The following is a 23,225-nucleotide window of genomic DNA, read 5'->3' as shown; positions in this document are numbered from 1 at the left end:
AGTATAATAGCGCCTTATATATAGATAGACTCTAGATATGAATTTGAATAATTACAGGGTCTATAAAAGTGCTTCACAAATTTTATATAGCAATGCTGTATCTCCTCATAGAACATTTTTGCTATATAGCTACAGGGTATACACAAATATAAGTGCATACCGTTGCAGGGTATATAAAAGAGCTCTTTCGTCAGTTACAGGGTATTTCACCGCTGAGGTATCGATATACAATCATTGTTAGCTTGGACAGCATTTGTTTTTCTGTACGGTCAACTAACTCGGCCCGAATATGAATTTCAAGTGGAGGCCTCAAAAGATGTTCGCGGCTTTAAGGGCCCATCGAGTCGTCTCTCGGCACATTTTGTGTAATATTTTACAACATTCTTTGTCTGCTTTAGATGTTTGAGGGCTGGCAGAATGTTCGGAGTTCTGAGAAACGCTAACAATCGATTTACCCTCGATTTGCTTATTGTGCTACTGGCAGTAAGCGTGTGCCACGCCCATTTCGCCCACAAGCCGTTCAATTGCTCGTTTGCCAAGGAATTTTGCTTTTAACTTTTGTTCTTTATTTATTTCATATTATTGTTGGTGTTGTTGTTGCTGTTGTATTTTTCTCTTTCAGATTTTTGTTGGCATGTGTACTTTTTTTTTATATGTATATATTTTATTTTTATTATTTTGCATGCGGTGGGCTGGATGGGAGCACCAGCACCTGGCATGGCAGACAAGTACTCGTATGATGAAATACAAATTAAATTTCCACGCACAAAAATCAGATATGAAATGTAAAACGTTCCGAGAGAGAGAGAGAGAGAAAGAGAGGGAGAGAGAGAGAGAGACAGTGGAAGAGGCAGCAGCAAAGGCAGAGACAGAGGCAAAGCCAAAGGAAGCGACAACAGGGTAACAGGAGTCAGACGTTGCCCATGACTCGCTTCTGAGGCATATTTCTCTCTACTCTGTCTCGCGCTTCTGTGTGCGTGTGTGTGTATGTGATTGTGTGTGTGTGTGTGTTTTAGCCCGGTTCTGGTTGCCTTGTTCCAGGCAGCTCATGATGCCACGGAAAAGACGCTTCATCAACGCCGCGTTTCCTTTTAGCAGCTGTTGTCTTTATGCCCTGTAAATCACTGACGGCTAATGGGGTATATGCGTTATCTACAATTTAATTTAAAAAAATATCTTTTTACTCCATTTAAAAATAAAATGGATAATTTTTGTAAATTTGTTGTGGTAATTGAATGTAATATTTATAATTAATTAAAAAATAATTTATAATAAATTTTGTTATTTTTTTGATAATTTTTAATTTTTGTTTTTTCTAATTTTTTTTTATCATATTTCATAATTATTTCAGCTGGCCATTCGCTCAGCTGCAGTCCAATATTTTGTGAGCACTGCTGACACGCCCCTTATACCCCATGCCCCAGCCCCTGCCTCTGCCGCCAACACTTTCATTGTGTGTGTGCGTAAAAAGGCGAATAATTTGCATGAGATTTGATTTCATGCCGCCCAAGCGAAAGCGAAGCGGAAAAGGTTCCTTATGCAAAGTGTTGCTCAAAGAAATAGAGAGAGAGCGAAAGAGGGAGCAGAGTGTGCATGTGTATGAGTGCGTGTGCGTGTGTGCTGGTGTTGGTGTTGGTGTTGGTGTTGGTGTTGATTGCAGCGTCGTTAAGCAACAATGATTGAAGGCAATGCAAAGCACAGTGCACTTTAGTCTGAGCAGCTTAAATAATACACAGATTAGCACTTAAATGCTCGCACTAATGCTAGTTAGTGCTAGCTGAATTGCAGCTAAGACTGATTATCGCAACTACAACATTTTAACAAAATTTTGCATGAAATTCATAAATTCCATTGCAGACAATAAAAGGCGGATTAAGGCCTGGCTGAGATAGAGATAGAGGCAGAGAAAGAGAGAGAGAGATAAAGACACAGACAGAGAGAGAGAGAGAGAGAGAGAGAGAGAGAGAGAGAGTGTAGCGTAAGCTGAAATGCCTTTAACCAGAACTATAAACACACACACACACACACTTATATACCTATACACACATACATGAGCAGCTCTTTGAGTTATCGATAACGTGTTCAGCTGCTGTGGAAATATTTTTACCAAAAATTTGCCATCTGAGCCATGGAACGCGTCTCGCACGCTTGTGGGAAAGTGTGGAAATAATGAAATCATTTTAACGAAAAATTCCGGCTCAGTTGTCAATGCGACGCAACGTGAATTTCGGCTTTCAGCGTGCTAAGTTGAAGCCGCGAGTAAATTCTGCCGAGTCTTAAGCCAGCTTGACACGCGACGCCGTCAAATGTATCGAAGAAGAGCCGCATTGGCACATTCAATTGGATTTATTAACTGTGCACTGCGACTATTCCATGGCGACTCTCTAGGTGCGCCCAATAGGTAAATGGGGGGATTACGTTGAGTACTGAACCGATCAAAATATGAAAAAATAAATACATACTTTTTATATAGAGAAAAATATTTGAAATAACATAACTCAATTATCAAAAAAAAAAAAAAAATAAATAAATAAATAAAAAAAAATAAAATAAATAAAATAAAAGAGAAAATTAAAAAAAAAATAAAAAAATAAATATAAAATATAATAAATACAAATTTATGAAAATTAATAAAATTAATAAAAAAAATTATAATAATGTACAGTAAAAAATTAAATAACGGCTAAATAATAAAAAACAAAATATTTGCAGGCCATTGAAATAATTTTAAATTCAATTTTTTTAGCTTAAAACTAGAAAAAAATGCAACAAAAAGGCAGTAGAATTTGTTAGCCACAAATTAACTGTAAATGGACCATTTTTTTACTCCTGCTGGCATTCAGCTACATAGTTAGGCTTTGGACCATTTGTATGTCCAATTGTTATACTCATTCATGAGAGTGAAGTGAGTATATTGGTTCTGTGCAATGTTTGTATTGCTGTGCGTCCGTTTGTCCCTCTGTCCGTCCGTTTGCAATTGGAGGTGTGGCAAATAGGAAAAGGGATCTGGCAACGCTTAAGCCGTGAATGAGTGTTCTGCAGTCGGTAGGGTCCGGCTGCAGCGATAGTACTTCTTCTAATTGCCTTTAGTAGCCATATCAATTGTCCTTTGTGTTGGGCCCTCGAATTTAGAGTTGCCTAAACCGGTCCTGGTTAGGTTTTAGTATTTTACTAGATTTTTTACTCAATTCGCAGTTTGCTTTGATTGAGTTGAGCCTAGAATATTACAACTAAAATAGTTTCTGTTTTAATATATTATCCCGTTAGGCTATTGACTAGTTAGGATTGCATATTTCATGATGAGTCGAGTCGAGCTGAGTCGAGCGTTCATATGACAGCCGCAATGGCCATTTGGTCAATTATCTAAGCAGCTTTAGCGCTTAGCCAGCTCGGGGAGATAAAGAATATTTTTGGCAATTTGTTCTTCGAGTGGATATCGAGCATTTGGGCTTTTGGCATTGGCATTGGCATTGGCTTTAGCTTTGGCTTTGGCTCTGATAATTTGTATTTACGCGCATTTTATGCACGTGCAAAGTTGCGAATCGGGTTGGGCCGTGCCAGGGCTAAGAGAACTGGGAATGCTTTGCAATTGACAGCTACAGATACACAAGGTTGCAGATATATATATAGATATATGTATGTACGAGTGTCTATTGCAAATGTGTTGCCATTCATTGTTGTTGCTGTGGAGTACATATAAAAACAATAAGCGAAGCGCCAGGAGCAGCAGCAGCAGGAGCAGCAGGAGCAGCAGGAGCAGCAGCAGCAGGAGCAGCAGGAGCAGCAGCAGCAGGAGCAGCCACGTCGATGCTATGGCAAAGGCAAACAAATACAACAATAAATATTAATAAATTTCACATGATCATAAAAATGAATTTGTGAATCCCACTCACACACACACACACACACAACACACACACACACACACACATGCAAACATATTACATTATATGGCTTAACCATAACAAGGCAATCGCATTATTAGGCAGCACTGAGCACAAATACGACAGCGACAGCCTCCACAGCCTCCCAGCCGCATGGTGGGCGTGGCTGGCAGGTGGGCTGGCTGCTTTTGAGTATATTTGGTTTCCTTTTTTTTTTCTCCTTCTTTTTTTTTGGCTCTGTTGTTTCCGCTTCTGTCGCTGCTGGAAGGCCGTGTTGTCTTTAAGCACCAACAGCTGTGAGGTGTTTCATCTGTATGCCTGTGTGAGTGTGTGTGTGTGTCACGCTCACACACACACACACAGACAGCGAGTCATCGACACACACGCAAGGCTGTAATATAAACATATGCAATAAGGTTATCTTATTACCAGCGCAAGGAATCGGTGCCTGAGCAGAGCATGGAGACAGGAGACAGGTGACAGAGAGGGAGGGGGAGGGGGAGGGGGAGAGGGAGAAAGATAGCGACAGATACAGAGACAGACGCTGCGGCTTAAGCGGCACAGTCACTGGCAGCAGTTGACAGCTCCGAGCTTGGGGCGGTGCTGGGTGGTGTTGGGTGGTGTTGGGTGGTGCTGGGTGGGTGCTAACAGCAAATCGAAGCAGATATAATTCTCGGCCTCTCACGCGCTGCGATAGCTAAAAAACCTCTTCAACAACTGTAAGAAGAAGCAGGGAACAAGACTTATGCAGAGACAAACCCATTATTAGTATTATTACAATATTACTATTATTATTATTGTTGTTGTTGTTGCTATTGTTTTCAACTCTTTAACAAAATTGCTGTTTGCAGAGCGATTGCATTTTACATTTGTGCGCGCAAGATTGAAGAAGATTGAAGCAGTTTTATCTATAGTCATGCAAATGCTACTGATATGACCTCAATTAAGGGCAGCTGTGAGTGGAGGCGAGACTTAAGTGGCATTGTACATGTATGAAGAGTACTGAGAGCTGAGAAGGAGCAGTAAAATGGAACTATATTAAGTCTAACTGAAACTAAATCGAGATTGCAAGTGAAACAGGATTTAAACAAAATAAAATTATATCAAGCTCTTGTTTGATGGCGAGAAAAAGAGTTGCAATCGTCGAGTGTCGAAAGAGCGAGCAAGGCAGAGATCTAGCTGCTGCACTCTGCAGCACCTCGATGATCAACAGGGAGATAGATAGAGAGTATGTTAGAGAGAGAGAGACAGGGACAGATATAGAGGGAGTGAAAATAAGAGAGAGAGAGACAGAGAGAGAGAGAGTGAGAATGAGAGAGAGAGGAACAGAGATAGAGAGAGAGAGAGTGAGAATGAGAGAGAATCACAGAGAGAGAGAGAGAGAGTGAGTGAGACTGAGAGAGCGAGAAAGAGAGAGAGTGAGTGAGAGTGAGAGAGAAACACAGAGAGAGAGAGAGTGAGAATGAGAGAGAGAGGGACAGAGATAGAGAGAGTGATAATAGAGAATAGTAGAATGAGAATGAGAGAGAAATACAGAGAGTGAGAATGAGAATGAAAGAGAAACACAGAGAGAGAGAGAGAGAATGAGAATGAGCGAGAAACACACACACAGAGAGAGAGAGAGAGAGAGAGTGAGAGAATGAGAATGAGAATGAGAGAGAAACACAGAGAGTGAGAATGAGAATGAGAGAGAAACACAGAGAGAGAAAGAGAGAGTGAGAAGGAGAGGGAGAGAGAAACACATAGAGAGAGAGAGAGAGAATGAGCGAGAAACACACACACACAGAGAGAGAGAGAGAGAGAGAGAGAGAGAGAGAGAGTGGGAATGAGAATGAGAGAGAAACACAGAGAGTGAGAATGAGAAAGAGAGAGAGAGTGAGATAATGAGAGAGAGAGAGTGAGAATGAGAGAGAGAAAGAGGTACGCAGAGAAAGAGAGCTCAGCGTGAAGTGCTTCAATTGACGCATATGAAGTCCGCTGTTCTCACGCGTTCGCTCATCGCATCCGAGTCGATAGGCCGATATCTGTTGTCCTCCTATAAGTAAGCTATATATAGGACCGACCCACACCGTTTGCCACTCTATATTGTTCAAACCATCTTAAGCCCAAGTTACAAGCAGGGATCTACATGAACAAACAAGTCAAGTCATCGATATTATCGGAATGGCATAAATAATATTACAATATAAGGAAGCGTAGTCTAGCTGAGACTGTTTGACCAGGAATCGTGAGCCCTGGAAAGAGCTGCGCTTCTTTATACAAACATAGCAAGTAACACATACACACACAAGCACACACATACAGAAATGCATTCATGCAAGAGCACGCGCTCTGCTTTCAATGCTCGAACTGCGCTCGGGCTGAAGTTTGGGCGGTGCTAAGGAAAATTAATTGTTAAATTCATTTTCTTTCTGTATACATTGCGAATTTCAAGTCTTTAGTATTTAAGGTCTATGAAATTGTTGAACGGACTGATAGATGGAAGGATAGAAAAAACGGACAAACGAACGAACATCCACACGAAAGACAGAGAGAGTTGACAATATCGCCTCAGCCTCATCCTCTATATCAAGAATATAAAGACTTTATGTGGTCTGCCACGCCTTCTGGTGCCTATTACACGCATTTGCACAAAATCAATATACCCCGAATTCCCCATTCAAATGGGGCTACCCATTAGGGTATAATAAAAGAGAAGAAGCAGAAAACAAGAGATGGAAGATGAAATAAATACATAGAGATGTTGCCTCTCCATGCGCAGCGACTGCAGCCAACAGTTGTCTATCAGTCGAAGAAGAGCACGAGGTGCTGGAGGGGGAGGGGGAGAGGGAGGGGGAGGTGAAGTATGTCTCTGGCTTGTGATGGCTCTCTGATAGCTCGTCAGCAAATGAAATCTCAGGTCGGTGATGTGAAGTGCCTGTGCCTGAGTGATCTGTCAATCTGTGCGGTAAACGAATTATCCCCAGCGTGGGGCATTATGCGAGTAAGTGCCGTTGCTCTGAATGTGCAGCACTTCCTTCAGTGCGCAGCAAGTATCTGTTTAATGACCTGCCCAGGGCAATGAGGATGGCAATGGCAATGCTAATGCCAATCCCAATCCCAATGCCGATGCCGATGGCAATATTTACGCATGCTACGCACCACCTTTCATATGTTGCGGGGCGTGTTTATTATATGCGGTAATTTGAAGGTGAAACGGCTAGCAAAAGGCAGCAGCCTAATGCTGAGGTGCGAGTGAGAGAGGGTGACAGAGAGAGAGAGAGAGAGAGGGGGGAAAAACAAACATGCGAAAGAGAGCAAAAATGGACCAATCGATAAGAATGTAATTTGCCATAATTCACTGAAATTTGCTGGGGATATTGGCTTTTCGTTGTTGTTGTTGTTTTTGTTGTTGTTGTTGTTGTTATGGGTACACATATGCATATACATGTATAAATATGTGTGCGTGTGTTTGTGTGCGTAAAAATGCACAAACGAGAGCCATTTTCCAGTGTGCGTGTGTGTTGGGCCTAACAAAAAAAAAAAAAAAAAAAAAAAAAGAAGAAGAAAATTATTAATGGCAAAAGGGCAGTTGGTATTAAAATTACACCTACTAAAGCAAAGGCATACACACACACACACACACACACACACACACTGATTTACGCAGCATATGCATGTGCGTGTGCGTTTGTGTGTGAATTTATGTTTGTGTGCGTAGTCTGATGGCGACCCTCTCGAGCTCCCGTATGCATTAAATTGACATTCATATTACTTATTTATGCATGGGAAATTAATTTTGATATGTTGATTTCTTGCATGAGCAAATCCAACAAGCCGCAAGCACGCACACACACACACACCCACACACATGCACACGCACACACACACACACATGCACACGCACACACACTTAGGCATTACAGATAGCAATATACTTGTACATAAATTGCATAACGTTCAATTATAGCACACATATAACGGTTAGTTAGCTAGATATTATAAATATGCTATATATTAGAGATATATACAGTAACATCCGGTTATAATGACTCCGCTTATAGCGTCCGTACGGTTATTCCGACGAAAATTCTGCTCCCTAGACATAGACAAAGAGTAAACTTATACAGTTATTGCGTCTTCCGAGTGTTATACTCGGACTCTACCGTATATTGTAGATCATATAACTGAGCAGGCGCAAAATATATTATTGACTATATGTGTACTAGCTATAACTATATAAGTACTAAACAGTATATACAGCTGTATTAATATTGAAAACTTTCAATAATCTGAGCCAAAGTTTTATTAAGAGATTCAAATAAATAATACTGTTAGCGGCTTAACTAGAACATTGAGCCCCCGAGGCAAAAAGTCTGTTTTCAGTAATAAAGAAATTTTGGGTAGTTAAATTTGGCATTCTTTTCATTTCTTATGGAACAGCAAAGATCGTTTTGCCGCCCCGAAATCATTGCGCTCAATCTCTGTTTATAGCGTACTACTGCAATTTTTATGACCGTGGATGTATGTACGTATATGTATATAGAGATACTTATATTACACAGGAAACTCGTAAGCTGGCAACAGAATTGACTGCTGGCTCAGTTTAAAGCTGATTTCTAGACTTCAAGTTGAAGACTTTAATGTAATCCTAAGAAGTTTCAACAAGCGCAAGAATATCAAGTTTAGAGTAGTAGTAGAGCTCTATGACAACACTCATGAGCGACTCTCAGCATGGAATTGTTTTCCATTGAGCTGCTTGCATGGGCTAATGCTGATTTAGCTTTAGCTGTAGCTCTGGCTACATGACAGGGGGGAGTTGCCTCAGGAGAGAGAGAGAGAGCGAGAGAGAGAGAGAGAGAGAGAGAGAGAGAGAGAGAGAGAGCGAGTGCCGTTCGTTTGCATAATTTGTAAGCTGTCTCCATTCCATTCAGGGCCATCGATCCGGGCCCAATGGTCGCTGACCAAGTGCGCCTCGACTCATCTAATGGCTCAAGCGGCAGAGGCTGGAGCTCAGGCATTGCCATCAGCTTCAGCTTCAGCTTTGGCGTTGGCTTTGGCTTTGGCTTTGGCTTTCTAGTGCGCTTCCGTTCCGCTAATTCATTATGCGCACTTCCTGTCATCCGGCTCGGGGGAGCAGAGCGCATTACGCGCCCACCATTTCGCATTCATCGTGCCGCAGAGTCGCTCATTGTTTTTAATCACTTCGCATCGAGCTGTCCTGCCTAATTGCCTGAGGTTGCACGTTGATTGCCAATATACTGATTATGTATACATACATATAGCTGTATGTATGTATGTATGTATGTATGTACAGCATAATAGTTATTCACGCTTCATGGCCCTAAGCAGTTGAATTTGCATTCCTCATTTAAGAATCCATTGATTTTAGAGCGCCTGCCCCACGGCGGCTGACTGATACCTGTTGGCTCGTACTCCATGATGTTGCCAACAACAACAGCAACAACAACAGCAACAACAAATATAAACTTTGCCCGCACAGCATCAAGAGGCTTGCCTCATCCTCAGGCAGTTCCAGTTCCGCTTGAAGATGCGCTCTCAATTTAAGCCCCTCTCAGAAGCCCGCAGCTTAGTTTCACTCAGCCAGCACTACTAATAAAATATCGGACCATATTTTAGTTTTGCTGGGGGTAGAGGATATTCCATATGCTAATACCTATGCCCCATCGGTTTGCCCATTTTAGTTTATTTTGGCAGAACTTTCGACTCCTGTCAGAGCATTGGATAATCCCACCCAGCTACGCTCCCAACTTCCATTTGCGATTCGTCAGCTACAGCAGCAGCTTGAAGAACGCTGACATTGGGCATTACCGACTGCATAATACTCACACGCAGCGAGATACATTTTGCGAGTTGCCACGCCCCCAAAAGGCGTAGTTATAACCACCATATATGATTAAGTTTAGCTTGTAAATATTTATCAAAAATTTCAATTAAATTTTTCTACCCTGCCACGCCCTTAGTGGGCGCATCGCGAATGCCTTGGTACTTTATCTGACGAGTCTGTATATGAGTCTTATGTACCACATTTCCAGTCCTCAGACCGACAGACGGACGAACATGGCAGCAAACCAATATGCTCGTTTCGCTCTCGTGAATGGGCATCAAAACACTCGCAAAGTTTGTCTGCGCAAATTTTGATAAATTTTGTATTTGTTTTGTATATTTTGCCAGTTGCCAGTTGTCGGTTGTCGGTTGTCAGTTGGTGGTAGCTGCTGTTGCTGTTGTTGCTGTTGTTGTTGTTGTTGTTGTCGCACAATTAAGCGATAAGCATGCTAAATACACAATGCAGTTAGAATTCTGGGTATGGGTCGCCTAATGGAAACACCACAAAAATGTAGCATGGAAAGACACAAAACACGATGTTTCCGCTGCTCAATAAGAAAGTCGAGTGGCAAGTGGCAAGTGGCGAGTGGCGAGTGCGGAAAATGGAAAATGGGGGAAATGGCGCACATGTACGTAGCAGGCAGTTCGGTTCGGCTTAGCCCATTGAGATGAAGATATTCACTTGAAAACTCATTAGTTGGAATTATAATTAGGCAATTATTAGGTTTTTAATTTGTTGTTGTTGCTCTGCCTCCTCTCTCTATCTCTATCTCTCTCTCTCTCTCTCTCTCTGTGTGTGTGCGTTTTACTATTATTATTTGCTTTATCATTATTATTATTATTATTATTATTATTATCATCATCGCTCGCCTAGCTGTGCAAACAGTTGCCAATTATTCCCATTTAAATGGCCCATACGTTCTCAGCGGCCTCAACTGGCGAATTTCGCAATTTCCATGTTAATTGCAAATTGATTGAATTGATTGACAGCAAAATGGGAGTAAATAAGAGATTTAGCCACGGCAATTATAGCAAATATTTTCTTAATTCCATAGGGATGTGCCTTTGTTTATTGAATTTCATTTTTATTCTGTAATTATTTACATATGTATATATTTCTTTAATATTATACATCAATATTTATATAAGCCAATTGGTCAAACTGATTACCACTCGCATAATCTGTAAGTCAAGCAGTCAGTCTCTCAGTTTATTAGTCAATCCTGAATTGCTCAATTAGCTAGTCACTGAGTCAATCAACCAATGCCATTCAATCACTCTCAGTCAGTTAGTTAGTCAACTAATCAGTCAATCAGTGTTGATTACTCAATATCAGTCAATCAGACAATATTAAGTAAAGTCAATCCCCCTTACATAACGTTGTCATTCAATGCCCATCAGAGTCAATCAGTCAATGTCAATCAGCCTATTAGTCATGAAATATTCTTCAGTCAATCGGTCATTGCCAATCAGTCATTCAATCAATCAGTCAATCAAACATTCCATCATCAGTTAACGTCAATCACATAATGTCAATTAGTGTCAGTCAATCAGCTGACAGCTAGACAATATCAATTGGAGTCAATCAGTCATGGTGAGTTTATGCTCACCTATTAAACAGTCAATTAAAGTTGCTGAATCAATCAATTAGTCAATCAATCAATGTCAATCATAGTCAATCAGGCATTGAGAATCTATGTTCACCTATCAAGCAGTCAATTAAAGTGGCTCAATCAATAAATTAGTCAATCAGTCAATGTCAATCGGTCAGTCTGGCAGTTATTTAATGCCATTTCATATAGTCTGTCATTCAGTTAGTTAGTTTGTCATTCAGTCAATGTCCATCCATCAATCAATCTGTCAGTTTATGATAACTAACATTCATCAATCAGTCTGTTAATAAGTCAATGACAATGTAAATATTTTAACACGAGTATGTTTAGTCACGCAATGTTCGTCAATCAAGCCGTCTAGGATAGATGATTGAATGCAGTCACCGTACATCAGTCAGTCAATTAGTCAATCTGCCAGCCAATATCAATCAGTGAGTGGCAATCAATCAATGTCACTTAACTTAGACAATCACTCATCCGTCAGTCACTCAGTCAGTCAGTCAGTTAGTCCGTTAGTTGTTGTCAATCCACGTCAATCAATGTCAATAGCCGTCCCATTGACAATTTCGAAATGAAAGACCCGAGTGAATCGATCTTAGCTGTAAATTAGAGCAGCGAGCTCAGGGCGCTAGATAATTGAGAGTTGGCTTCGCTGCGCGCTAAATAAAGTGTGTACAAGTGTGCGGGCATTATTTCAATATTATGAATAGAACGTAAGTGCCCCAATGTGAGTGCGCTGAAGTGCTGAAGCAGCTCGTATCACGTACCAATGCCAGCGAATAAGCCCGACCGCAGAGTGAGTGAAAGCTCAAACAGAGCTAAATAAGGCAAAAGGAAAAGGCGACGCCGACGAAAATAATTCCCAACCAGAGAGGCTTCACTCTGTATATAGAGGTGAACTGTCTGTGTGTGTGTGTGTGTGTGTGTGTGTGTGTGTGTGTGTGTGTGTCGGGTAATAATCTTATCTTTAACTCGACAGAAACAGAAGCCGTTGCCGTTGCCGTTGCCTGTGACCAGCGACTGTAAAATCAGCAACTGCGACGGCGACGGCGACGGCGACGGCGACGGCGACAACGGCTGCTGTAGCTGTCGTTGCCATTGTACGGTAAATGTGCGTACCACAGTCAAAGGCGCTGTGTACATGCGTGTGTGTGTGTGTGTGTGTGTCAAGAGTACCGCGATTTCCATATGGCGTCATTTTGCTGGCTGTCATGACGGCGACGGCTTCTGCTGCTGCCGCTGCCGCTGCTGCTGCTGCTGCTGCTGTTGGTTTCTTACAATTGAAATTTATAATTATTCAAATCGGATTTAAATACAGAAAGACACACACACACACACACACTCACACACACACACTGAAGCCATGGGCCCTCTTCGAGCTGACAGACTTTAGTTTTGAGCCAGAGCAAAGGCAGACGCAGCGCCGTCGGCTATAAAATAAAATAATCAAAATTATAGGCTGCTTGAAGAGGGCGACGCAACGCCAGCATTGCGTGAGTGGCGAACGGGGCGTGGCAGCGATAAACGTGACGATGGCAGACAGGACAGAGCAGGCAGGTGCATGCCGTCAGTCAGTCAGCCAGACGAGAGCTGCTGAGCTGCTGAGCTGCTCTTTGCTTGCCGTTTCCTGTCCCCTCATACGCTCGCTCTCGCTCTCTCTCTCTCTCACTGTTACTCCCTCCCTCTCCCACACTCAGTGACAGCGGCAAAATGTATGAAAATTAATTCATTTTGAAGCGTTAAGATTCTTTACGCGCTAATGAGTCGAAGTATGTGTACCCACACACACACACACACACACACACACACACACACACACACACACACACACACACACACACACACACACACACACACACACACACATTGACATTGAGCAGCTGCTTGTGCTTGGCAACATCAGGTTTTATGACCTGCTTGGCCGCATTTGCGCTGCGGTTGCCAACTGGGCGTGGCAGCGCGCGGATAAGCGCCCAAGCAATTCTCAGCCATGGCCGCCATTTAACCAAAAGCCGCCCGAAACCAGTTGCGAGCCCCGTAAAGCCGCCACAGAATAAAGCAGACGCATAAAATTATGAAGCCCCAGCGCCACACGTCACACGCGCTCACGCCCCATGCCACGCCTCAGCTGATGGGAGGAGATCCGCCTCTCGCTTAGATCTCCCGGATATTGGCCAAGCCCTGGCATATGGCCAGCGGATAATGGGAGCTCCTCTGGTCAGCTTGGGATATGCCAGGCGAGTCGCTTCTTCTAACCAATAATTCTAAAGATTGGATTGTTTGGGTACAGGGTATCTCCCAGTCAAGCAGTCTCGACTAGAGCACTCTTATTTCTTAATTCCCTCTCTAATATTTACCTTTCTCTTGTTATAAAATATTTTCATTTTGAATCCTTTAATATTTATTTTCAAATTCATCAATTCACATTTCCTGGCTTTCATAATTCCATATTTGGCTGTGAATTGGGCTGTCCTGGCCTACCCACCTTGGGTTGCTGATATTCTTCAATTCCCAGTGCTTAATGTAGAGATTATTAAATTGAAGTTTGGTTAGCTGTTACCTAAATGAGGTATACGTATCTCCACATATGTAGGCTGATGAAATCCTGAATGACATAAGATTCAAACACAACAGCTTTATTCAAGATTCTTCAATCAAACCGAACACTAAGTACTAATCTCATACCGAACACTAAGTACTTATCTCATATAAAATACTTACCTTTGACACTTATTATCCTTATAGACAGAGCCCAGACTTAAGTCTAAGCTGATATTCTAATCATTCTGCACTTTTATGCACACATACATACACATTCATCCACCCGCACGCATAAGCCTGCGCTCTGCTAACTGCGCAGTAAGCAGCGACTGCGCTTGGGCTGCGCTGCAGTGTGGGCAATATTATGAGAATTTATTTGTTGAATAATTTCTTTTGTAGACATACGATCTTAATGAAACTTTCAGAGTGTAATTATATGATAAATATGTGTGTACATTCCAAAGCACAAGTCTCTAGTACTTGAAATTTACAAATTGTGGGAGAAGGGGGCGTGGTATCCAAAATCTGTGAATTACAAATTCTTTATATCCAATAACTTTATATAAAACATAAATTTGAAAAAAATTTTAAAAATGTTCAAATTAGGCTGAAAAAACTAGATCAATTTTTCGATTATTCTCGATAAAAAAGTTATCGGACGATTTAAAAGCAAATTCGTACTGCGTATGGTACTCACGAGTATGCATGCCAAATTTCAGCTCTCTAGCTCTTATATCTTCTGAGATCGACGCACTCATACGGACGGACGGACGGACGGACAGACGGACAGGGCTATATCGACTCAGCTCGTCGCGCTGATCAAGAATATATATACTTTGTGGGGTCTGCCACGCCTCCTTCTGCCCGTTACATACATTTTCACAACACCATTATACCCTGATTTCCCATTTTCAATGGGTTCAGGGTATAAAAAGGAATAAATAAAAAAATATTAATGTATAAATAAATAAAAAATAAAAAAATAAATTAAAAAAAATAAATAAAATTAATAAATAAATTCAGGGTATAAAAAGGAATAAATAAAAAAATATTAATGTATAAATAAATAAAAAATAAAAAAAATAAATAAAAATAAATAAATAAAATTAATAAAAAATAAAATAAATATATCAATAATTCAATAAATAAATAAATACATACAAAAATAAATAGATAAATAAAAAAATAAATAAATTAGTAAAGAATATTTAAAAAAATAAAATAAAGAAATAAATGCAAAATCGAATTTCTCATAAATCTCAGCTGGCTGACAGCGAAGCTCTATATATTTCGCTTGGCTAACAGAAACTCAGTTAAGCCGCGAAAAACGGTCAATTTCAACGTATGCCAGCAAAGCTCGACAGCTCGATTAGGGCAGATTTCCTTGAGAGATCTGTGGGCGGGGCTGGGGCTGGTGCTGGGGTTGAGCCGCAACTGCGATCCACGGCCAAAAGACTTCAAATCGATTCGTTTTCCAATTGGCTTTCTGCTTTAGCTGCTGGAGCTACACACACACACACACACACACACACACACAGCACACATTTTGCCTGCAAGGAGTGCTGCGCCTTGGCCTGGCAGCGACAGATGGAGCAGGCAACGGCCCACAGTGCTGCTAAAGATACTTGGACAAGCTTTGGCGTTGCGTTTTTCGTCGCTGGCTATGAAACAGATAAATTGCAAAAGTTTTTCCCAAATATTTTCACAAGGCGCTGCTGCTGCTGGTGATGGTGATGGTGGTGCTGGTGGTGGTGCTGGTGGTGCTGGTGGTGCTGCCGGCAGGAGGAGCCCGAGTATGAGGCAGTCGGCAAAGATTGGGCATTGAGCACGTGGTTTGGTCCACACAAAAATGGATCGTCTGGTGGGCATAGCGCAAAAATCTGCAATAAAATTTTACCAATAAACTTTAGACGCACACACACACACACACACACACGCACATACACATACAAACACATGGCAGCAGTTGCGGATATGCGGATGTAGACAGGTGAAACTTTTTTGAACTATACTAAATTATTGTAGTTGCCGGAAAAAGTTTGCCCGCCGCTTGCCGCACGCACTACAGCAACAACAGTGACAGCAGCAGCAGCAGCAGCAACAACAACAACAACAACTGCGACAGCAACAACAACAACAACTGCCATATACACTCACACGTGTGTTAACCCTTTCCTGTATGCCATGCTGGCGTGTTGGGACGACGACGCACCTTTTGACATGCCCACGAACAGACAGACAGAGAGAGACAGAGTGAGAGAGAGAGAGAGGGAGAGAGCGTGCCGTGGGCTTGTAAGTGCCGCAGGAGTTGCGTTTGCCATGGCAGATAACGCTGCACATATGCGAGCGAGCAAGACTAAAGCTATAAAATGCGGTTAACTAATGGCAGGGACTGTAGCATCAACACCCGCAACCACCCGCAACCACCCAACCAGCGGCGTGACACCACTCGAAGCGAAGGCTTTGCCCGCTGGACCGTGGCAGTTATTAACATTGAGCGGCAAAGGGTTGAGCGGCACGTGCGGAGACTGTGATTTTAACAGTGAGTGCGTGAGTATGGGTGTGTTGGTGTGGGTGTGGGTGTGAGTGGGTGGGTGGGCGTGTGCGTGTGTCTGCAACATTTCATTGCACTCAGTGTTTTGTTGTTGTTGCTTGGGTAACATTTTTTTGCCGCCATGTCCAAAGTGACAAATGTGCCAAACTTGTGCGAATTTCAGGATGCAGGATGCAGAATGCAGGGCGCGGGACGCGGGGTGCGGAGTGCGGGTTGCGGAATGCACAATGACAATGCCAGGCGCAGAGCAGCAGATGCGACAAAGCCAGGCCCCTAGCGAAAGCTCGCCGTGCAACTCACTTCGGTGCTAAGTTTTTACGCTCTCAAGGTCGCTGTCCGTCCGTCCGTCCGTCGGTTCGAGTGACCTATTGAAAAGTTTGCGAGTGCAAAGCCCCGCACGGAAGACCAGAAATATGATGTTTTTAGTTAGCTGTCCCATGGCATAGCGGGCTTAATTTATTGATTCGCCGGAGCTGCACGCCGGAGCTGTGAGCAGTGCACGGCGTGCAGTGGCCAGAGCTGAAGGATGTGATTTGTGTAATTTGCGGGCGAAGCCAAGTCCGATTGCCTTACAACTTATTGGTGTAATAATATCTCTCTCACTCTCACTCTCACTCTCACTCTCACTCTCACTCTCACTCTCACTCACTCTCACTCTCACTCTCACTCTCACTCTCACTATCTCCCTCTTCCTCTTTCCCTCTCTCTCTCTCTCTCTCTCCTTCTCATTCTCTCTCTCTCTCACTCTCACTCTTTCCCTCTTCCTCTTTCCCTCTCTCTCTCTCTCTCTCCTTCTCATTCTCTCTCTCTCACTCTCACTCTTTCCCTCCTCCTCTTTCCCTCTTCCTCTTTCCCCCTCTCTCTCTCTCTCTCCTTCTCATTCTCTACCTCTCCTACTCTCTCTCTCCCTCTCCCTCTCTTGACACACACACCAATTGCAATGGGCTTACCTGGCTACTTTCTGCTACGGCTACTTTCAAATAGTCCTGCGTCCGGGCCGGAGTCTGTGAGAGCCGCTGTTTCGTGGCGCAGGCTTTGCTGCCTAGCCAAAGTTTGCCCACTATCAAAATCAAGCAACTAATATGTCTTTCATATAATTTATGTGTGTGAGCCGCATAAAATCCGCAAAACCAAAGTCCACGCCCCAGCAACGTGCGACGCTGCAGCCCGTCAACAGCAAACCAAGTGACACCAACAACAACCGGGAGCTGCTCTCCCTCTCCCTCTCCCTCTCCCTCTCGCTCTCCCTCTCCCACTCCCACTCTCTGGCTTACACACGCTGGTAAGAAAACTTTCTTAGTTGGCACACAGGGCACGTCCGCCTGTGGATACAATATGTCATTGTGGCTCCCAGCTCCTCGCCACATGAGTGGCCCACATGAGGCTTACGGGCGGGCGGTCCCCGCTGGAGCACTTGGCTTGTAACATGTGTCACTCGCGTCTCTGCGCCTCTCCACTTCGCCGGACGGTCAACGGCGACGCTGCCCGGCGTGCGTAGAGCCACGCTGGATGGATGGATGGCGGCATGCAGCGCTTGTTGACAGCACTTACGGCCTCAAGTACGGCGTATAAATTTTTGCATTCCGCCAGGCTAATATCTGGGAGTTGCGCCTGCCACCTGCGGCCCGTCTTAGCTTCTCCTCTCTCACTCTCTCACCCTCTCACCCTCTCCCCCTCCCACTCTGTGTCACAGTTGGCATGCAAATCCTAAAACAATCACTTAAAGTTATACGTGCGGAAGGGTCACACTTCCCATTGTCCCGGGCTCCTGCTGCTGCTGCTGCTGCTGCTGCCGAGCAGAGCGCGTCTTAAATGCTTGGCGCTTACTTCATTTGCCTCGGCTATTAGCCTCGCAGGTACTATTCGAGTGACTGGACGGGAGTGGAGCGACTCATCAAATATTTAGAGCTCAGCTGAGCTGAGCCGAGCTGAGTCCTAAATAAATTGCCATTGCTGCTGCGGTTTACGATTCGCCAGACTCGAGTTCCGATTTGATTTCAAATTTGAAATTTGAATTTTTAATTGGACTTCGACTCTATCTATATGTGGATCTAGATGATTATGTTTAATGTCAACTATTAAAAAGTTGCTTAACGACCTACTTCTCTCGTCATTTCTCAAGAGAAGTCTCACAATTTGCAGCCGTATCGTGTTTTGTGTTGTGTCGCCTGCAAAATGTTTTTTTCATAAAAATGAAATGGCTTTTTTAAAGAAGGAAGTGGCTTTTCGGGGAAATTAACCTATTAAAAGTGTTTTGCAAGAGTATAGAGCATAGAGTATAGAGATTAGAGTATAGAGTATAGAGTATAGAATATAGAGTATAGAGTATAGAGTATAGAGTATAGAGTATAGAGTATAGAGTATAGAGTATAGAGTATAGAGTATAGAGTATAGAGTATAGAGTATAGAGTATAGAGTATAGAGTATAGAGTATAGAGTATAGAGTATAGAGTATAGAGTATAGAGTATAGAGTATAGAGTATAGAGTATAGAGTATAGAGTATAGAGTATAGAGTATAGAGTATAGAGTATAGAGTATAGAGTATAGAGTATAGAGTATAGAGTATAGAGTATAGAGTATAGAGTATAGAGTATAGAGTATAGAGTATAGAGTATAGAGTATAGAGTATAGAGTATAGAGTATAGAGTATAGAGTATAGAGTATAGAGTATAGAGTATAGAGTATAGAGTATAGAGTATAGAGTATAGAGCATAGAGTATAGAGTAGTATACTATACTAGAGTGCCTAGTTATATTCAGGATATACAATATTTATTTTTAGTAGGGAGTAAATGGAAGTTGAGGCTTTGTTGCTTGGGTGTTGGTGGTGAAAAGTTGACAATGGAAATTGCGATAAGCCACTCAACGTGTGATGCGGTCGGGTGCGGTGGGTGGGGCACGGCACAATCAATGCACCGCTGACCAGCTGACGAATTTGCCGTGCGGCACATTAATGCGACTAATGGGCAAAGTTTTATGCCTGTGCAACACTTGAGGCATTCTCGCCTCGAGTGCCAGCAGCGAGCAGCGAGCAGCGCAATTCGCTTTAATACGCGGCGCACTTAAAGTGCGACAGGAGTTGGCGATGTTATAAAATTATGCTGCGAGCCGAGCCGAAAGAGAGGCCACGCACCACGAGAAAGAGCGACAGAGGAAGCGACAGTAAGAGAGAGAGAGAGAGAGAGAAAGAGATAGTTGTAAAGCGTGATGGGGGCGAGGGCGAGCGGGGCGAGCAGGAGTGCGCAGCTTAAGAGAGCGCAAGCGAGTCGCTTATCAGCCAATGGCCCAATGTTGACAATGCTGACCTGTCCAAGACGCAGCAACAGCGCCCAGGAGCTTGTCAGGCTTAAGGATATCCAATGTTTGGGCCTACAACTAGCTGCTCGAGCTGGCATTGTTTGGCGGCATCCTAGCTGAAAGAGAAGAGAATCTGGCTTCGTGTGCGATTTGAAATTCGAAAGGTTTTCGCACCAATCGGCAGCAGGAGGCGCTCGGCAGCTCAGCTGGTTCGGCTCGCTTGGCTCGCCTGGCTGTCGGCTGTCGGCTGTGTCGGTTACTGGCGCGGCTCCTGTCGGCTGCTTGGCCAACTAGACTCGACAGTTGGTTATGAAATCTCAACGTGTTCGCACGTGCCGCACGGAGCACGCAGCAGCAGCCAACCAGCCATCAGTTCAAGCAAATATCACAAACTCAAACTCACAACAGTCGCAATGAAACATCAAAACTGTCAACAGAACAATAAAACCTAAAATTTAAAAAAAAATAAAATAATAATAAAAGTAAAAATAAAAATATAAAAAATAAACAAATAAAAAAGAAATACAAAATAAACCCAAAAGTCTAAAAACTAATATAAACAAACAGCATAAAAAATACATCCAAGTTTCATGAACTCATCTCAAATTCGAAAACCATATTCAGTGTCTGGAGAATCGTCGCCGAAATTCAAATCGTTATCAATCAAATCCCAATCAGCTCAATCAACACGCTGCGTGCCAAGTTTATAAACAACAAATATTTAACCGAGTTTTCAGTTTCAAATCAAACCGTCGGCAATTAAATCATCCCGTTCTTGTTGGTTCGTTCGTTTGTTTGTGTGTGTGTGTGTGTTTTTTTTTTAATTCTTTGAGACAATTTTTTTTTTTTTTTTTTTTTCTTGTTGTAAAATATAATATAACAATAAGTGTGAAGTAAAGTGTATGTTGAAATCTGAAAAGTCTAAAAAGTAAATGTGGCTAAGGGCGCCAGAGCCAAAGCAAGAAATTTGAATTGAATTTGAATTTGAATTTGAATTTGAGTTGAAATGTGTGCGAAAATATTTCGGATCTGAGAGATCGCCTCAAACTTGTGAGTGCAATTCCAAGGCGCGCAATGTAAGTATTACTGCTCAAGTAATCTAACTATCTAATCTAGAAGTTATTATATGGATATACATGAAATTTGTAGAGAGTATATGAATTGATGTGACGAATGAATATTCTGAAAACCGAATTTGCTTAAAAGTAAATCCATTTTTAAAGTGTTTTTCTGAAAATGAATTTGTTGAGGGCTCAGTCAAATAGCATCAAAATTAAGCTTTGATTTAAAGGTTTTTTTTTTTTTTTTTTTTTTTTTTTTGACTCATTCACGAAAGTGAAATAGGTATTTTGGCTTTAACCCTCTTGCTATTGAATTAGAGACTTGAAAGTCGGAACATATACTCGTGTATACCCTTGATTGATAAAGTGTCAACAATTTTCAAATACGCCCACTAGGGGCGTGGCAAGGCAGAAAATGCATTGCCAGGTATCTCAGAAACTCTGATAGTTGAAGTGCCAGATATTTGTCATTTGGAATGTTCGCGTTGACAATGCAAGACCAAAAAGATATGGTGAATATATCTACGCCTATTGGGGAAATCGAATAATTTTCATCCTCTAAAGTATAAGAGATAGAAATAAAATAATTTATGTATAGACCAAGTGGGCGAAATGGAAAATGGATTTGTCAGCGTTTGGGCTGTGAATGAGTATTCTGCAGTCGGTCATGCTCAACTGAAACGTTCAATAATTTAGGTAATGCAAGACAGTGAAATTAATGGACAATTATTAATGGAAATTAATGACATACGTACAAATCTAAAATTAGTTAGAGTAGTTTCAATTTATAAAAAAAAGTCACCATTTTTTTCTAATCTATATATTTTGGAAATGTATCTAATTATCATAAAATAAATGAAATAAGAAGCATGATAATTTAAAGAAATGAATTAGTAATAAAATATAAAACAATAATAAATTCATGTATATAAAATATAATAAAAATCATTAATTACAATTAAACAACATATGCGATGCATTTCATTTATAATGATTTATTTATTAATATTTTCCTTTTAATTTTAATTTTAATTTTTTTAATTCCTAATAATAATGCTTATGATTTATCTTTAAATGTTAATAAAATATTAATAATAAAAAAAGAGTATTTAATTCATAAGTAAATGAAATGTATATATTAATAAATTACAGAATAAATCTTAGAAAATAATAACACTTAAATAATAATAATTAAATTAATACATAAATATATAATAATATATAAACTTTATTTATTTGCTAATTCATTTAGTGAATAAATAAAACGTATATATTTATCAATTAAATAATTCAATGAATTTTATTTTTTAGATTTATTTATTAAATTATATCTTTATTAATTTCGATATATATTTAATTGATAAATCATTAATTTATTAATATTTTCTATATATTTATTTATTTTATATATTTTTTTTTATATTGCTAAATTATTTATTATTTATATTTGTTATATATTTAATTAAAAAATAATTTATTTATTTTTCTGTTTCACTTATTTTATAATGTAATTCTATGCACTTTCAAATTAAATAATTATTTTTTATATGTTTCTGAATTTTTAACTTTATAATTTATTTATTAATTTTGAAAAAATTTGGATAATTTATCATTTATTTAAATTGACTTATTTATATCTACATTTCCAGTTGCTTCCATATACATAACTAACATACATACACATTTTTAAAATTCCGAATATAACGGAACTTGAAACTGAATTAGTGCCTGCAACTAAGCAATTCATTATGCAGTTAGTCGCAGCTGCCTCGTAATTGTGTTAAAACTTTCAGCCAACATTGTCAGCTTCTTGGCGCTGAATGCAAACGTGCAACAAATCGTGGAAATAGTGAAACGAAAAAGGCTAAAAATGTTAGCGATTTGCTGGCAAAATGTTAATGTAGCAGAGGCTAGAGAGAGAGAGAGAGAGAGAGAGAGAGAGAGAGAGGGAGAGATAGAAAAAAGATAGCCGAAAGATGGCCGAGGCAGTTGGCGGCGATAATAAATAGTCATATCGATGGCCGGAGCTGGGCTGGGCGAGCAGACGGCAAATCTCTTATGGCAAACGCTGTTAATATGGCTTTTAGTTGTTCTGCTGACTGAGGCTGAGGCTGGGGCTGGGGCTGAGGTTGGGGCTGGGGCTGGGGCTGAGACTGGGGCAAACATCTGCGGCATGTGCTTAAGTTAATTATTATCAATTAATAGCTAATCACGATAAATGTGCATGAAAACGGGGCCAGCAGCAGCAACAACAACAACAACAACAACAACAACAACAGCAACTGGAATGGCGCAGCTAAATGGGCCAGGGATGGGCGGAGTCGTGCGTGGTGTGAGTGTGGGCCTTGTTTATGCTGGAATGGCTGGCACGCAACAAATGGCCCTGACAGCAGTAAGACATGCTGCCCCGCCAGCACATCCTGTTGATTTGTCACACGCGGCGTATGAA

At 41.3% G+C, this 23,225-nt stretch overlaps 1 protein-coding gene across 6 annotated transcripts in view; it reads left to right on the top strand.

The window, feature by feature from the left end:
* Positions 1 to 20,002: 20,002 nt before the first annotated feature.
* The window catches only part of LOC6584569 (dopamine D2-like receptor), a 107,948-nt gene continuing 104,725 nt past the window's right edge, over positions 20,003 to 23,225 (top strand). For all 6 annotated transcript variants that reach the window (XM_044008493.1, XM_015161271.3, XM_015161272.3 and 3 more), the window contains exon 1: positions 20,003 to 20,791. The gene's annotated coding sequence lies outside the window, so the exon portion shown is untranslated. The remainder of the gene's footprint in view (positions 20,792 to 23,225) is intronic.

This window comes from Drosophila mojavensis, unplaced genomic scaffold (assembly GCF_018153725.1).
Source record: "Drosophila mojavensis isolate 15081-1352.22 unplaced genomic scaffold, ASM1815372v1 contig_136, whole genome shotgun sequence".
Classification (NCBI taxonomy): Eukaryota; Metazoa; Arthropoda; class Insecta; order Diptera; family Drosophilidae; genus Drosophila; species Drosophila mojavensis.
This window is presented reverse-complemented; position numbering and strand designations above follow the sequence as displayed.